This window comes from Ursus maritimus, unplaced genomic scaffold, assembly GCF_017311325.1.
Source record: "Ursus maritimus isolate PB19 unplaced genomic scaffold, ASM1731132v1 scaffold_21, whole genome shotgun sequence".
In the NCBI taxonomy this organism is placed as follows: Eukaryota; Metazoa; Chordata; class Mammalia; order Carnivora; family Ursidae; genus Ursus; species Ursus maritimus.
The window spans coordinates 52669137-52687485 of NW_024424564.1; the positions used below are offsets into that span (position 1 = coordinate 52669137).

The 18349-nt window shown below is 54.3% G+C and overlaps 1 long non-coding RNA gene across 1 annotated transcript; it reads left to right on the forward strand.

Moving 5' to 3' along the window:
* The first annotated feature begins 3 nt into the window (after positions 1-3).
* On the forward strand, positions 4-17947 carry LOC103674035. The gene is made up of 5 exons (XR_571533.2): positions 4-91; positions 11254-11330; positions 13001-13073; positions 14291-14476; positions 17790-17947. It is a non-coding gene; the product is annotated as an uncharacterized LOC103674035 (long non-coding RNA).
* Positions 17948-18349: the final 402 nt, after the last annotated feature.

Below are 18349 nucleotides of genomic sequence, written 5' to 3' on the forward strand. Positions count from 1 at the left end.
GCCTCTGCTAATGGGGAAGACCGGGAAGCAGCAGCCAGAGGCCTTCCCGGGATCCACGCCTGCTAGCTCACTTCTGGGGCAGGTGGAAACGGTGAGTCAGTGCTGGGAGGGGGTTCTCAACTCTGACCCATGGGGGCAGGTCCTGCCTCCAGGCCCCTCCCCACACCCCAACATCCCTGGTGTGAACTGCAACAGTCTCATAGGCAGATTTTTTCCCAAGAAATACAGTATAGTACTATAAATGTATTTTCCTTATGGTTTTTTTTTAAGATTTTATTTATTTATTAGACAGAGAGCAGGGGGAGGGGCAGAGGGTGAGGGACAGGCAGACTCCCGGCTCAGCACAGAGCCCCAGGACGCTGGGATCATGACCTGAGCTGCAGGCAGACGCTTCACCCACTGAGCCACCCAGGGACCCCTAGCTTACGTTATCGTAAGGATACAGCATGTAATACACAGACAAACACAATACAAAGTATGTGTTTATTGACTGTGTTACGGGTAAGGCTCCTCGTCAACAGCAGGCTATGAGTAGTTAAGTTTTGGGGGTGTCAGGAGTTACACAGGGGTTTTCAGCCGCGTGGGGGATGACGTCCCTCAAGCCCTGCCTGGTTCAAGGGTCAACTGTGCTCTTCTCCCCCGTCCTTGTAAAACGTGCCTCCTGATTTCCCTGGGGTCCCAGTGTCCCCTCCTCAAATGGCCTTTTCTGACCATCTTACTGGAAACCCCCCTGCCCTCCCTCTCTTCCCCTGCTTTATTTTCCCGCACAGCGCAGCACTCCCCTCCTCCGACGTCACAGGGCACGGCTACGCAGGCCAATTCCCGCACAGGTCACGGCTGTGTTCCTGGTGCCTAGCACGCTGCCAGGCACCTGGGGGACACCCTGTAAATGAACGTGGGATAAGCAGAGGAAGAATGGATGAGAGGCCTGATAGGAAGCAGGGAAGCCTCTTGGACGAGGCAGTAAGGATCCCTGGGACCATGGGGCCGGGGAACAGCCTGGGGAGGAAATAGGTGGTCAGGACCCTGCTCCAGGCCTCACCGCTAGTTTTGTGCCCCTGGGCCCAAGCACCTTGGGGCAGGGCCTCCATCTGGCGCCTCTGGCCTCAGTGATCCACGTGTGGGGGCGGGGGTGGGGAGGACTCTGTAAAGAAGTGTGGACTGAGGGAAGTAATGAAGCAAGTGGTTGGCCATGGCCATGTGTCTTTTTTCCTTCGGGCCTGTGTCCCCAGCTGTACAGTGAAGCCGCTGGCCTGAGGGCTCTGACCTCCAGCTCTGAGTCTGGACAGCTGGGCTTACGGCTGCAGAAACGGGAATGAGACATGCTGAGGGCTCACAGGCTGGCAAGTCCAATGGACACATCCCTGTCTGTCTCCCCAGACTCCTCAAAAACCCCTACCTGCCCCTATGGCCTCCCCTTCGTTCATGCTGTTCCCCGTGCCTGACATCCTTTCTTCTCCACTGTGCTCGCCTTCAAGGCCTGCTGTTGCTGGGGAAGCCTTTCTGGTTAGGCTTGGCCAATGCGTTTGTGTTTTCATCTGCTTCATAAACTCCACCCACACACACACGGCCGCCTCGTAGACTCTGTGCATAGGACCAGCATCGGATCAACTCCTGCTATTCTTCCTGGATCCAGCCCAGGACAGGTGCCAGAAAGCGTTTGTTGAATGAAAAAATGAACATCACTTTGGCTCTCCGCTATTTATTTCAATAATACTCCTGGTATTGTCCATTTAGGGAACTTATTTTTTAAAAGAGATTTATTTATTTATTTGAGAGAGAGAGAGGGAGGGAGGCCACAGGGGGGAGGGGCAGAAGGAGAGGGAGAGAGAGGATCCTGGAATAGACTCCCCGCTGAGCACAGAGATTTGGGGCTCCATCCCAGGACCCTAAGATTGTGACCTGAGTTAAAATCAAGAATCAGACGCTCAGCCAACCGAGCCACCCCGGCGCCCCAACATAGGGAACTTTTTCATGTCAACAAATGTTGACTCATATTTTGCACTTGAAGTGAGCGTGAGCCTGGGCCATAGGGCATATTCTGTTTCTTGATCTGGGTGCACATGACATGGTCAGTGTACAAAAATCAAGCTGTAACTTCGTGAGTTATGTACTCTTCTGTATATAAACATTCAGAGTATAAAATAGAATTAAAAATAAAAGATTTAAAATCCCTGAAAAAATTTTGGTCTAGCCATATTTCCTATGACAATGAGAAAACATTTTTCTGCAAATAAATGAACCGCACTTGTAGAGAGACTATGGGGGGTGGGGGGCAAAGTGTGTGGGCAGAATAATGTCCCCCAAAAATGTCCAACACTAATCCCTGGAACCTGTGACTATATGTTACATAGCAAAATGGACTTTGCAGATGGGCTTAAGGGCATGGACTTTGAGACAGAGTGGTCCTCCTGGATTATCTGTGGACGTTCAATCTAATCACATAAATGCTTAAAACTGGAGATACCCTGGATACAGTCAGAAAGAGACGTGCCAGAAGAAAGATCAGATAAATGCATTGTCGCTAGCCTTGAAGGAGGAAAGGGTGACAAGTCAAGGAATGCAGGAAGCTTCTAGAAGCTGGAAAAGGCCAGGAAACAGGTTCTCCCCCTAGAGCCTCCAGAAGGAAACACAGCCCTGCCTGCACCTTGATTTTAGCCCAAAGTGAGAACCCAGTCGTTCTTCCATGGAACTGTAAGATAATACATTTCGCAGTTTTAGGGCATTGTTTTGTTAGTCCTGGTGGCGATAGAGAGAGCCCCTGGCCACCAACCTTCTCTTCTCCGAGCTTCCATTGACTGTCTGTTTAATGGTGTACAGGCCCCGGGCGAGGGCTGAGGTAGTCCCTGCTGCCCTTAATGTTCAGTGAATTTAGAGCTGGACTCCAATTGTTCGTCTTTTCTCCTCGAGAAGAAAAGACAGTTCTCTGGGGCTGAGTCAGGTCGGCACAGCCCCACCTGGGGTCGGCAAGCCCAAGAACGGCAAAGGGCAGGTTCACAGGCTCTTCGATCACCCCAGAGAATCTGTTGAAATACTTCTCACAGTCATGTGAGTTTCTGGCCTGACGTCTCCCTCCTCATGACTCGCGGTTCTCCTTTGCTGCAATCCCTGGTTCTCAGCCCTTTGTTGCTCCAGAAAATTAAACCCAACCACTCCCAGAATCAGTTTGCAACGTCTCCTGCAACTCTGGTTTTTTTTCTTGGCTTTTCTCACCTGCTACCAAGGTCAGGGCACCACCTAAAAGGTTCACCACCTCCCTCCGCCCCTCCTCCAGGCCTCTTTCCACCATCCGCCCGATACACACAAAATATTTTCTCATCCTCGCTGTTGTCAGAAATTCCACCTTTAGCACTCCGCTTCTTTAAAATAGATCCCTGCTAAAATTCCCCTGGAGGGGATAACCTTAAAGTTATTTTAGGCACCAACACGGTAGCGAGAAGAAAGGACTCAGAGTTTGAAAGAGGACGTGCCTAATGGGACTGGGGGTGGGGGACGTCCTCACATTTCTCAAGGAGCTACTTTATGCCAGAAGCTTCATGAATGTGGACAAGTCTGGTCCTGAGCCCTGGAAGGCAGCTAGTGTTGTCTCTGCGGGTTAGGTTAAACAAGTGTAACCCAGAGGGGCCGCGTGATGCTCGAAATCACTCAGCACGGGAGACCCGGAGCCAGGATTTGAACCTTCGAGACGCAGCAAGGAGGAGACAGCCGGGCACGCACCCTCTGGCATCAACTCATCCTTTCTGTAGTTTTAAGAAGGAGGGCCCATTGGAGAAGGAATGTGGGTGATGAGCTTCGAAGGGAGAAGACCCACTTCATGGAACGGCAAGGCCGTGGGGTTGTTGCTGGAAGTACAATTGCACAATTGCAGCCAACCCGGGGAGGAGGGGTGGGCTGTGCTAAGTGTGGGCAGGGATGAAATAGGGAAAGAAATTTCATCATCCGGAGGGAGACCTGGGGCCGACACAGCTTGAACATCGTCTAGTCCCTTCTGCTCCAGAGCCCTGGGCTTCCCATCTGTGAGTGAGGAGGCTGAACTAGATGTCCCCTTGGGCCTTTCCAGCCGCGACATTATGGAAGGACAGGTGGGGTGAGCCGGGGAAGAGAGCGAGAGAGCCTGCCCTCCTCTCCCGGTTCCCCCAGTTTGCTGCCCCCAGAGCTCCTGCCAAGAAGCTGTTTCCCCTGTGCGTGAACACACAGCCTTCGCCCCCTCGGTCCGGTAGAAACTAACAACCAACGTCGCGCACTACTGCGGAACACGAAAGTAAAATGGCAAAATTAAAATTAAGAGATGCTTCATTAAATACCTACAAGATATAACATTGTATCATCTTCGTTTTTTTTTAAAGATTTTATTTATTTATTAGAGAGAGAATGGAAAGACAATCAGACTCCACACTGAGAGTAGAGCCCAACGTAGGACTCGATCCTACGACCTCGAGATCACAACCTGACCTGAAATCAGGAGTCAGTCGCTCGACTGACCGAGCCACCCAGGCGCCCCTCATCTTTATGTTTGATTGGCTATTTATAAAAGTTTCACTACATTTGAGAACTCTTGGTGGGTTAGATTTTTCTTAGGTCACAAGGACTCTGAGGGCGCCAGGTAGTTGATGGGAAATCAGAAATGGAAGATACTGATGTATTCTACCTTATTTAGCAAACCCGGATGCAGGACCTACTGTGGGCCGGGCACTGTTCTCTGACTTTGCAAATGCTGACATGGCATTCTGCGGCTTGGGGACATCATCATCCCTCTTTCGCGGATGTGAGCGTGGGGCCTGCTCACAGAAGGAGATGCTCAGGGGCTCCTGAGTGGCTCAGTCGGTTAGATGTCTGCCTTCAGCTCAGGGCATGATCCTGGGGTCCCAGGATCGAGCCCCGCATCTGACTCCCTGTTCAGGGGAGCGTCTGCTTTTTCCTCTCCCTTTGCTCCTCCCCCTGCTTGTGTTCTCTCTCTCTCTCTCTCAAATAAATAAAATCTTAAAAAAAAAAAAAAAGGTGGTGCTCAGTGGAAGAAAGAGAGCTGGGGTGGGGGGCAGTGGAGAAAGGACACAGCACTTCGTAAACACCCACCCCTGGGCTGAATTCGTTGTATCCAGCTCATTTAATCTGCACATTAACTGGAGGCTTGTACTGACAGCATCCCCATTTTATAGGACAGTAAACTGAGGCTCGGAGACGCCGAGTGGCTTGTTCACGTGGCCAGGGTGCAGCAGAGCTGGGATTTGAGCCCATGAGCCTGGAGAAGAATGCAGTGATTTTATCTGTGTATTGTGGTCTCACTTCGGTCGTGTGGGTATATTTATTCACACCTACCTTTCGGAGGCTCACTGCTGAATGTTGAGAACGCGGCAGCTGTTCGCACCCACTGCCGTCCTTTCCTGGCTGAGGTGTTTGGAGCAGCGGTGGACCCTCAAGGTTTGGGAGTCACCCCTAGACGCTGCTTACGGGGCTTCATAAGTGAGACCAGGGTGGACCTGTTGGTTCCCTCCGCCTGCTGTAGGGAAAGACCCCATGCTGGGTGGCTTAGAGCAGAGATTCATTCCCTCACGGTTCTGGAAGCCAGAAATAAGAAATCGAGGTGTTGGCAGGGCTGAGATCCCTCCAGAGGCTCTAGAGGGGGAACCTTCCTGCTTCTCCAGCTCCTGGAGGCTCCAATTGCTCTCTGGCTCGTGGCCACATTCCAGTCGCTGCCTCTGTTGTCACATGGCCTCTCCCCTCTCCTTCTCTGTGGCTCACATCCCCCTCCACCTCTCTTAGAAGGACACCGGCCCCGCCTTAAACCCAGGATGCTCTCATGGCAAAAGCCTTAACTTAATTACATCTGCAAAGCTGTTTTCCAAATAAGGTCACTCACCTTCACAGGTTCCAGGTAGACAAGTCTGGGGGGGCGGGGGCGAGGGGAAGGGTCCTGCTACCTTTACAGATGCATTATGCATTCCATCTTCCAGCCATGGGTCTGGATTTTTCCTCTGGGACCCACTTGGCCCCCATTTCAGTGCTGAGGGAAGCACTCGGAGCCAGGGCTGGCCCAGCAGAGAAAAGAGTCTCTCCGGCACAGTGACTGGTCCCGGGCTGGTCCACCCAGAACAGTCTGGGACTCTGGTTGTCTTTGCAGGGGGGTTGTTGTGAGGACAGGGGCTGGCAGCCACCCTGATAGCAAGAGGGGAGACCCCACAGAAGAGAGCAGAGCTGAGATTTGGAATGTGACGCCCAGACTTTCAGGTCCAGGGGCCAACGCACTGCCCTNCCTGCTGACGCCAGCTCAGAAGGGGCTTTGTCCCTTGTTCATCTGTGGAACGTGACCAGAACAGAAGTACACCATGAGCGAGCCCTCACTTAACCCAGGGATGAATTTTGGTGTCACTCTGGCCGTCAGGGCCCCCTTTGCCAGAGGTGGAAATGAGGTGCAGGCCATCGGCTGTGAGCACGTGGTAGGGCCCTAGGAGGCCTCGGGTCCAGCCTGCTCATTGCACGGATGGGGGACTGAGGCCCAGAGAGGTGGGACCTCCCTGAGGTCACGCAGGCCGTGCCTGCTGCCAGAATGCCCCCTGACCCTCAGACCCTGAACCGGCTCGCCCCGCAGGGGGCTGCCTGTGGCCCCATCAGTCCAGCTCCATGTCAGGGCCCTGCTGATTCTGCTGCCTCAGTTTACTAACGTTTTCTTTCTTCTTGGTGAGGCTGTTCTGCCCACGAACTGAGGCAAGGGGGGTGTCCCAAAAGCTGGGGAGGAGAGAGGCCTCAGGGTGAGGTGAGGGGTTCAGGCTGCACATCATACAGCCCCCCAAGGCCTCGCACCATGACCTCCTCATTGCCTTCGGCCTTGTTCTCTCTCCCCAATTCTGCGGCGACACCCCCAGCCCAGGACTCCTGGCCCTTCCTCCGACCCCGTGCAGCAGCCTCATTCCCTTCAGGGACCTCCCTGACTCCAATCTCTACGGTCATCCTTATACACTCAAATCTGAGATCATGTCCCTTTTTGGAGGGCTTGGGGCTCGCTGGGCTCCCGGGGGCAGCTCTGGGACGGCAGGACCCCCTTGTCTTCCCAGACCAGCCCTTCCAGGCATCCTGTCAGGTCCTCCAGGCTCCGTCCTGAGTGCTCCTCACTCCCACGCCGACAACTGCCTCACCTCGCGCTAGGCCCCGCCGACTGCACAAGTTCCCCCAGACGCCCGAGTGGCTGCCACCTGGCCCACCTCCTCCTACAGGCTCCGCACGTCCGCCGCTCAAGCCAGAAATCCAGGAGGCTTTGCCCTGTCCCTCTCCCTGGTTCTCGTCTCTGGCCCATCTGGTGATCTCTCTTTTGAGCACGTGCGAGTCTTCTGCTTCACGCCGTCCCGCTGTCCCTGCCCTGCCCCACGCTGTTGGCTCTTCCCCCTCGACTCCGCTAACACATATCTGTTTTCTGTTGCTGTGTGACAAGCCACCACGCTCTTGGTGACTCGTTGTCTCACGGTGGCCGTGGGCAGGAAGTGCCGGCCCGGCACAAATGGGTTCCTGCTCAATCTGGCAGGCTGAGATCCTGGTGCCTGCAGGAGCTGAGGTCTCATCTGAGGCTCGGGGGTCTGCCCGTGTTCTTGTGGGCAGAAGTCCTCTCCCTGCAGCTGTAGAACTCATGGAAGCTGTGTCTTCAAGGCCACAGGAGTACGTCTCTCTGACTTCCCCGGTCTTCCAGACTCCCTCTTTGAAAAGCTCCCCTGATTAGGTCAGGCCCACCCTGGATAAACTCCCTTTGGATTAACTCAACTGATTAGGGACCTGATTTACACCTGCAAGATTCCCTTTTACCATCTAACTTAACAGGTTGTGGGAGGGATACCCCCTCATAGCTATCAGTCTTGCTCACACTCAAGGGGACAAGATGACACATGGACACTGGCGGTCAGTTTAGAATTCACTGACAACGGACAGCGTCTCCATGGAGTCTCCTAGCCTGAGACCCCCGGCCCCAGCCTCTGCTGGACAGCCGGGATGATCTTAACTACCTGTCTGTCTGCCTGTCTGTCCTTCTACCTATTACTGATCTATCTTTCCTACTTTGTTATTCTTTTTTTTTTCAGTTTGATATGAAATATTTCAAACAAATCCCCAACCAGTGTGAAGAGTATCCTGGACACTCCAGGTACCTATCACCTAGATTTGGACAATTGTTAATATCTCGCCTTATTTTCTTCATTTATCTTTTCTCCTGAATATTTGGACGTCGAGTGTAGACATGCTGAGTGTTCACTTCTGAATACTTCGATATGTGCGTCCGATTTTGTAAACGCATGTTTTTCTCCATCACCACGATACCATCGCCCCCGTAATACAATTAACCCTTTCTAAACCCCAGCTGCATTCACGTTTCTCTTCCGGTTCCTAAGCATTCTTCACCAGCTGCTCTGAGCCAGGATCAGGGTGGTCCTTCCAACATCCAGTGTGAATGTGTCACGTCCCTGCTTAGCACCCTCCTGGTTTCCCTGGCTCGGCGTGAAGCTGGTGGCGCCCCACCTTGTGTCCCCTCACCCACCCCTGCCTCCCGCCTGCCAGCCTCCTTTCTGCTTCTCAGCAGACCATGTCCTCCCAGCTGTTGTACCATTGTGTCCGTGCTTTCTTCCAGAACTTTGTTTGTGCCTTCTCTTCCAGTTCGGCTGTCCTTCCCCCGGGGAGGGCCCAGGAATCCCTGAACCAGGTCCCACTCCTGTGTCCTCTGATCTCTTGGAAACCTGTGATTGCCCTGCACTCACTCCTGGCCTTCAGAGCACACTTCAGAGCACCTTCCATGATGACCCACTCATGGGCGCGATTTCTTGATGGCTCCCTCACTTCCCGACCAGTCTGCGACCTCTGAGCGCGAACGTGTCTGTTTGCTCACCATCATATCCCCACCGCCAGGTCCACAGCCACCGAGTCAGTGAGTGAGTGAGTGAGTGAACCAGGGTGTGGGTGACGTCTGTGCCATCCCCACAGGAGCCTGGGAGCCCCTGCTGGCCAGAGGGGAATCAACGACAGAGGGACGTGGCCCCCAAAAGGACAGGGCCACTCATGAGAGTGCTGCTGGCCCAGTGGTCATTACAGGACTCTAATAGCCCAGCATGGCCCCCAGGGCAGCTCACTGCCCTCCCCCCTACCTCTCCTGACTCCTACTGCCCGAGGCCAGTCAGACCTCACCTTCCCTCTCTCTGGTGCTGCTCTCGAAGGGAGGGACTGCTTTGATGACAGGGCCACAGGCAGGGCGAGCGGCTGGCAGGGTCCACGTGCTGGCCGGGGCCTCCATGTGGCTCCCTTTGCAGCCTGAGCAACACTTCCAAACCCAAGTCAGCCCTGCCATTCCTGTCTCCATCTCCACGGACTAAAACTCCAATTCCTTACTTCCTCCGTCCAGCCCTACGTGTGATCCGGTGCCTGCCGACCTTACCCAGGTTTCCCAGAACCAAATCAACAGAGAGATGCCACGGAGAGCAGGGGGTGATCTCAGGGCAGAGGGGTTGGGGCCAGGTCGGAGCCAGAGCCGAGGCCTGGAGGCGAGAGGTCTCCGGGGAGACCAAGTCAGGGGCGGGCGGGGCCCAGAGCAGGTGGCTCAAAGATGGGCTTCTCTTTGGTCTGCACAGCATGTTAAAAATACTCGAGTTAGAGGAACAGAACTGACAGTCTGGAAATAGACCCATACATACACGGTTTAGTGGGGGAAGAAAAGTGTTTCAGCAAATAGCGTTGGGTCAATTGGCTGTCCTGATGCAAAAAAAAAAAAAAAGACAACCCCCCCAAAACCCCAAAAAACTCCCCAAGGACCTCACACTACGCACAAAAACCAATTTTTGCGTCTATGAAATGGATCATAAACCTAAAAGGAATCATTAAAATAGGAAACTTCTGCAAGAAAACATAAGAGAAAAATCTCGGTGGCCCAGGAAACTGCACACAGAACTACAAACTATAAAAGGCATGATTGATACATTGGACTTTATCCAAATTTAACATTCTGCTCTTTGCAAAGCATATATTCAACAAAGGACCTACATCTGAAACCATGTTTCCCAGCCTTTTTTCATCCCCCAAGGAGCCCTTCTCGACATTTCTCTCCTAACGCCCCCATGAATGTTTAATCCCGCAGATGTCTGTTTCCGTCCTATGTGTACATCTGCGTCCTCCACATAAAAAGATGCATTTTCCCCTCCTCCAGGAAAAATTTACACCCCCACGAGGGCATACATGGGAAATGTGTAATTGAGAGCACAGAAAGAACCGTTATAACCGGACAGTAAGTAGACAAACAATCCAACATTTTTTTTTAAGATTTTATTTTTAAGCAATCTCTACACCCAACACGGGGCTTGAACTCACAACCCTGAGGTCAAGAGTTGCACATTCCACTGACTGAGGCAGCCAGGTATTCCCCCAACCCCACTTTCTTTTTTAAATAAACCTTTTAAGGGGCTCCCAGGTGGCTCAGTCGGTGAAGCGTCTGCCTTCGGCTCAGGTCATGATCTCGGGGTCCTGGGATCGAGCCCTGCATCTGGCTCCCTGCTCCCCAGAGAGCCTGCTTCTCCCTCTCCCTCTGCCCATTGCTCCCCCTGCTTGTGCTCTCTCCCTCTCCCTGAGTGGTATAGTCAAATAAATAAATAAAATCTTTAAAAATAAATAAATAAACAAACCTTTCACCAAAGAAGAGATTGGGATGACAGATAAGCCCATGAGAAATGTGACATCATTAGCCATTAGGGAATCAGATACGAGATACCACTACACACACCAGGATGGTCCGAACTAAAAAGACAGACCATTCCCAGTGTCAGCAGGGATATGGCGGAACTGGAACTCTCATACGCTGCTCCTGGGAGTAAATGCGCACCCGCTTTGGAAAACAACTCGGCAGTTTCTTAAGGAGTTAAGCATAGCCGGGCACCTGGGTGGCTCAATCGGTTAAGCGTCTGCCTTTGGCTCAGGTCATGATCTCCGCGTCCTGGGATCGAGCCCAGGTCGTCTGGCTCCCTGCTCATCGGGGAGTCTGCTTCTCCCTCTCCCTCTGCTGTGCACTCTCTCTCTCTCTCTCTCTGTGTCAAATAAATAAAGAAAATCTTAAAAAAAAAAAAAGAAGAAGAAGAAGTTAAGCACACACCTCCCACGTGACCCAGCCATTCCCCTCCTAGGATTTCCCCAAGAGAAATGACAGCACACGGTCATCCAGAGACTTGGACTGGAATATCCGTGGTAGCTTCATTGGTAATAGCTGAGAGGGCAAAAGTGGAAACAACCCAGTGTCCCCCACAGGTGAAGAGGTCAACAAGTTGTACATCCTTACGAAGGAATACCGCTCAGCAGTAAGAAGGGACGTACTACGAACACAGGTAAGCACGTGGATGAGGGTCAAAATAATTACACTGAGCGAAAGAAGTCAGGCAAAAAAGAGAACATATCATACAATTCCATTTATGTGAAATTCTAAAAAATGCAACCAGATCTTACAGAAGAGGCACCAGGAAACTTGGGGGCGATGGCAATCCTTACCCTGGTTACAGTGATGGATTCAAGGATCTGTAGACCTACACATCAGACTACAGATATATGTCCAAACGCATCAAACCGTACGTCCGCAACAAGCCCGGCTCATTATATGGCAGTTATACCTCAAAAATCTGTAAATCAGTTGCCATCCTAAACATGGATTGATTTCAATTTAAAAAAAAAAAATCTGTATTGCTGATTTTACTTGAAAAATGTGACTGGCTGGGGCACTTGGGTGGCTCAGTTGGCTGAGCGTCCAGCTCCTGGTTCCGGCTCAGGTCACTGTCTCAGGGTCATGGGATCGAGTCTCGCGTCGGGCTCCACGGTCAGTGTGGAGTCTGCTTGGGATTCTCTCTGCCTCTCCCTGTGCCCCTCCCCTTGCTTGTGCATGAGCTCTATGAATAAATAAATAAATAAAATCTTTTTAAAAATTAAAAAGAAAGAAGAAGAAAGAAAGAAAGAAAGAAAGAAAGAAAGAAAGAAAGAAAGAAAGGAAAGAAAGAAAGGAAGGAAGAAAAATGTGACTGACTGGCTGGGTGCGGAAAGTATGGGGAAGGGGCAGGTGCCTGAGTGAGGGCCCCAGGCCCCTCTGGCCTCAGCAGGGACGCCCCGGTTTGCCTGGGCCCAACTCCCCTGGTGTCTCTGCGCTCGGGCATCAGCTTCTCGGCTCCCCAGGCAGCTGAGTTTGTGGGATAAGGGAGCTGGGGGCTGGGTTCTGATCAGGGGTGATACAGATTTGCACCTGCAGACCCTTGTCAGGGGACCCAACAAAGCCCCTCTCGGTCTGGCTGCATCCCAGAGTTGCCAGGGGTGGTTAGGAGGAAATTTAAACCCTGGGCTATGGGCTGAATCTGAGAAGAGTGATGGCTCAGTCAGTTCACAACAGATGTCAGACCATCGGATGTAGGACCACCGCTCTGCAGAGGATCACGGGGGACCCTCTGACTGGGCGAGGGGTGAGGAGAGCCGCAGAAACGGTGCTCGGACTCCTTCATAGCATTATTTCTGTGCTGGGTTGTTGAGTCTGTGGCTGGCCTGGAGCTCTCTGCCCACAGGCTTCTGGCCCCCCTTGCTGAGGGACGCAGGGGACCCGGCGTTATCATGTCTGTAGGTCAGTGCCTCAGTCAGTGCAGCTGATTGTAAGTATTTGCAGAATTGACCCTCGTGGCATTGGCCACGCCTCTCCCTCTCTCCGCTGCCTCAGTGCCCCACCTCTAATGGGGAGGTAGGCTTGCTTCTCTGAGGACACACCTTCTCCTCTCAGCCTGTCCCTCTTCGGAGCTGCTAATTACCAACATCAGTTAGGAAACACGAGATTTGAAGGTTCCAGAAACCGGGCCCATCCTGCGACCCAGAATTTGCCCAGAGTTCTGTGCTCTTGTGGTTCCATCAAATCTGGGGGATCTCCCGAAATGGAGTGTTAGAGGAATCTTTCACCTTTGACTCCTCTCTGTTCTTGAGCACTGAACGAATAAAGTAAGCAGACGATTTCCCTCTGTGCTCTGGTTTCCAGGAAGCTCAAAGCCACTTCTCCTTGACTTTAGAAATGCTGGAGGATTTGCTTCCGGTGAGCCCTGAGGAATGAGGTGGGATGCTGGGACGCACATGTCCGCACTCGGTCCTTCCCCCTGCACATGGAGGGCGGCTCCTGGGCAAGGGGGCCTGTGGGAGTTGATGGGGCAGCCTAGGGGAGGGAAGGGGCCCAAGGTAGAGGGGATGGAGGGAAGGGGACACAGACCCAGGGGTCCACGGCATGGCTTCCAGAATGGGCCCCCTGCTTTCACTCTCATGCCAGCCGGTCCTCCAGCCCACAGCCAGAGAGGGCCTTGAAATGGCCAAGCCAGACCCCGTCACCCGCAGCTCCCTGCTGGAAGCAGAGGCAGGGCCCAAGTCCACCAGGCCTGCAAGTACCTGCAAGCCTCCCCGTCCGATCCCTGCGCGGAGCCGCCACCAGGGGGCGCCCGACACCAGGGCGCTGCCCCCTGGGCGGCGAGGAGGAGCGCGACTTTCCCCAAGCGAAGTCCTGCTCAGGGCGCTGCAGCCCACCGCCTGTGTCCCTGCGGCGCCAAAAACACACTCTTTGCACCTCGTCGCCTCTCTTCCCCCTTAAAGACCCAGTTGAGGTACCACCACCTCCAGGAAGCCTTCCTGGGCCTTAGGCTGGCCTAGGCTTTTTCCCCCGGGCTCCCACAGCCCCCTGAGACCACGTCCATACTGTCAGTCACTGCTTGTCTCCCAGGAGAGTGGACGGTGAGCCCTTGGGCAGAGCTGGGCCTGGGTCACCCATCACCCCAGAATGGCCACTCTAGCCATGGTGTTCAGGTGAATAAATCTGGGAGATGAGTGGGTCATCAGTGGTGGGAGTCCCGGCCCCCACCACCCCCCTTGCTTAGGGCCTGCGTGACTACAGATGCTCAGGAATGGGTCCCCTGGCTCCCACCCCCATCCCCTCATGTCTGTATCCCCTGAGGACGTGGCCTCCTAGACTGCAGGCTGACCCCTGCCTCAGTTTCCCCACCTCTAACGGCGAGGTGGATTCCAGCTCCTAACCCCTGGCCTTTGTGTTAGCTGGTCCCTCCACCAGGACGCCCTCTCCACTCCCATGCGTCTCTTCCTGCCGTCTCCTGCTCAAGAGGAGCGTTCAGCTGGGGTGGGGGGCCATTTATGGGACTCCTCTTCAGTTTATGAGCAATAATAGAGGACTCGGAGATGCTTGGAAATTATTTTCTCACAGTTAATAAATGAGAGAGGGTTCCAGTTATCTGTATAATGATCTGTGTCACTCTGTGATTTGACCATACAGGAGTGGCCAGCCTGGCTGACCTGGGCAAGACAGCTTTGGAAAGGCTGGGTCTGAACGCTCTAGAACACTCAGACCCCCACTCCCCAGGGTCCCTGCTGGCCTTGGTCAGTGATACATGGCACAAACTGGAGGGACACTGCCTGGTTCAAGTCCCAGCTCCAACTCTGGCAAGCTGTGTGACCTTAGGTAAGTTACTGAACTTCTCTGTGCTTCAATTTTTTCATTTGTCAAATGGGATGGTGATATCAGAGCTAGCCCCCGCCCTGACCTCCACCCTCAGGAAGATTAACAAGACAGTGCCTGCCTAACACACGGGAGAAGGCCCAGCACAGAGGGGATGCTCAGAAGGGTTCGTTAGAAGCACTGCTGTGAATTAAGCAGAGGGTCTGCCATCACCTGCTCGGGGCGTTGGGAGAAGGAGAGGCTGGCCTCACCCCAGGGCCTGGCAGGCTTGTGCAGTCTCTCCTTGGCTCCCAAGAACCTCTCTCCTCATGCCCCTCTCTCATATCCCCGGCCACACATGGGAACACACCTGTCCCCTTAGCTGATGGCTCCTGGAGGAGGGCCGGGGTTGGCACAGTAATGATCCCTGGGGGGGGACAAGGGGGTGTTCCTGTCTTTTCCCGGGCAAGGACTCTTCATCCTGCGTCCCTGATTTCAGGAAGCAGGAGTTTCCTGCGTGGGCTGAGAGGAGGAAGGAATGAATGGACGAATGAATTAATGAATGAATGAGTCTGGGCAGTGCCAGCAGTGGCTACGCACAGGGGCGTTGGCTTCCAGCAGCCTTGGACACGAGTTTCGGCTCACCCACCCATCAGCTGCGTGGCCCTAGCTCTGAGCTGTGGCGTCCTCCCCTGAGCCGCCTGGCCCTGCGCCCAGCCTCTTGGAGGGACGGCATGCTTGTCTGCTGAAGGAGTGAGCCCCTAAATCCTAAATCCCTAGCCCCCCAGTGTGGCTGTATTGGGGGATGGGGCCTATAAGGAGGTAATTCAGTTAGAGGAGGGCATAGGGGCGGGCCAGGATCCCAGAGGATTTGTGTCCCTGTAAGAAGAGACTCCGGAGAGCAGGCTCTCTCTGCTTGAGCATGAAGGAAAGGATGGTCGAGTTCGAGGACACAGAGAGAAGGCCAGCATCTGCATGCCAGGAAGAGAACCCCCGCCAGGAGTGGAGTCAGCCCAGCCCTCCGTGGTGGACAGGACATCTGGGCTCCAGAACCATGAGACACTGAATGTCTGTTGTTTTAGCCGCCCGAGTCTGTGGAACTCTGTGTGGCAGCCCGAGCTGGCTGGGGCATCCGGAGCACGAGGGCTGGGGCTGGACCCTGGCTGAGCACCAGGCCATGGGCTTCCCTGCTCCATACGCTCTGCTGGGGAGACCACCAGGTTCTCCCTCTCCCCTCCCCCCTTCCTGCCTGCCTGGGACTTGCAGAAGGGGCCCATGCTACCATTTCCATGCCTCCGGGATTAGAAGCCTGGCTCCTGGCCCCCTCAGTGCTCCCCAGGAAAGAGTCCTCACCTATGAAGACCGGACGGTGGGATCCACTTCCCCAGATGATCTGGGGGTCAGCCGCTCACACCATGCCTCTCCTAACACCTGTGGACCAGGCACCACTCCTGGGACACCAAGACTGCCCTTGGGGAGGTGACATTTGAGACAGGGACACAGACAAGAAACAAACACGCCTCGAATAACCTTCAGCGGGTCAGTCCTGAGAAGCCCCAGGGAGCGTGGCACACAGGGGGCCTGCATTGATGCCACTGGGGTTACCTGTCCCAGCCCCTGCAGCTCAGAGAGGAGGTGCTTCCGGGCTTCCGAGATGCAGGTGCTCTGAGCTCAGCCACACTTGCCCCCCACGCTGCTCCCGTCTCGGCAGAGCAGCCACGATGCCCTGTCCCACGGGCGGGCTTGGTCCCTTGCCCCTGGGAAGCGAGCAGGCCCCAGGGAGACCCAAGCTCGGGAGCCACACTGCGGTGTTTCTGGCCCTGCTCTGCCCCCCCAACACTGTGGCCCGTGGTGCACTGAATGGTGGCCTCCCAAAAGATATGCCCACCTCCCGATCCCAGAACCTGGGCATAGTACCTTCCAGGACAAAGATGAATAGTTAAGGGTATTTGGGGAAGAAGTTTATACTGGGTTATCGGAGTGACCCCTAAATGCAATCTGGTGTCTCCCTATATGAGAGAAGCGGAGGGGGTTCAGAGACAGGGAGGGAGGCCATGCGACCCACAGAGCAGAGACTGGAGCCGTGTGGCCGCCAGCCAAGCAAGGCCCGCAGAAACAGAAAGCCAGCCACGAGGAACGGATCCTTGCTGGAGCTTCCAGAGGGAGCACGGCCCTGCCCACCCCTTGACTGCAGACGTTGGCCCCAGAACCCCGAGAGAATAACTTTCTGTTGGTGTAAGCCACGAGGTGATTTTTTTACGGCAGCCTCAGGAAATCGAACACACCCACCTTTAAAATGGGCATAATAAGCACTCCTACCACAAAGGACGCGGTCAGGACCAGAGAGGAGGCAGCCAATTCCTTGAACGGCCCCCAGCTAGCACACAGCAATGCTGAATGCGGGAGACCCTCACTCTTTCCTGGCCACCCACTCTATCCGTCGGGGTTGGCGGGAAAACAGGCCAGCTGAGGCCTGGCTGCAGGGTCTGCACAGGCGAGCAGGGAGGATCTACCCTAGGAAGCAGTGCCCGCTCATGGTCACGTGAGCTCCGGCCCTGCACTAAGAGCCCTGTACGCCGTGCTTTCTTCATTTAAGGCACCGTCCCAGGCTCTGGGAACGTACGGAGCCCAATACAAATGGTTTTCGCGGCCGGCAGGGGTGGAGTGTGGAGGGGGGACAGACAGACCAACAATGCAGTTTTCTGAAGGTGGCAAAGCAGCAGCCTGACATGCTGAGAGCCTGTGGGATGGCGATCAGGAACCAGTCCCCCATGGGAGGGAGGGACATTGCAACTCGGGCTGTCAAAAACTAGACAGTCTGGGATGGAAAGGGGGCGGGGACAGGCGGGAGCAGGCGAGTTGTGGCAGGCCAACTGGACAGCAGCAGCCTGATGCGGAGGAGAGCCGGCTCGTGTGGCTGGAGCTCAGCACCGAGGCCGGGGTGGTGCAGGAGGGACGCCGGGGGGCCGTGACCCCGGTGGCAGGCCCACACACCCTGGGCTTAGAGGATCGGGGAGGATCCTGGACTTTCCTGAGATAAACAGGAAGCCATTGAAATATTCCAAACCAAACAATGAAATCACCAGATCTTGAAAACCTCTCCGAGTCATGAGATGCGGTTTTGCGCCTACTCGAGTGTCCATAATAAAAAAGACAGACATCGGGTAACAAGTGTTGGTGAGATGCGGGGAGAGGGGAACCCTGGTGCGCTGCTGGTGCGGCCAATGTGGGAAACAGGCAGGCAGCTCCCCAAAGGGTTGACTAGGGAGTGAACCGCATGTCCCAGCAACTGTAGCCCAGGTGTCTACCCGAGAGAAATGCGCACCTGTCCCCACAGGAACGTGGGCACGGCAGCCGGAATGCCCATCAGTGGACGAACGGATAAGGACACGTGGGCTGTCCACACAGTGGAGTATGGCTGTGAGAAGGAACGGGTCCTGACACCTGCTACAACATGGACGACTCTTGAAGCTCCCGGGTGGCTCATTCTGTTGAGCATCTGACTTTTGGTCTGAGCTCAGGTCATGATCTCAGGGTCGTGAGACCGAGCCCCACGTCAGTCTCCGTGCTCAGTGTAGAGTCTGCTTGGGATTCTCTCTCCCTCTGTTCCTCCCCCCACTGGTGTGCTCTCTCCCTCTCTCTCTCAAATAAATAAATAAATCTTAAAAAAAAAAAAACCCATATGGATGAATCTTGAAAACATTGTGCTCAGTGAAAGAAGGCAACCACAAAAAGCCCCATATTGTGTGATGCCAATTATATGAAACTCCCAGAATAGGCCAATCCCTAGAGACGGGAACTAGCCTAGTGGTTGCCAGGGAGAGCAGGAACAGGGAGGGGTGCCTGCTAACGCGTATGGGACTTCTTTTTGGTGTGATGGAAATGTCTGCTAGTGAT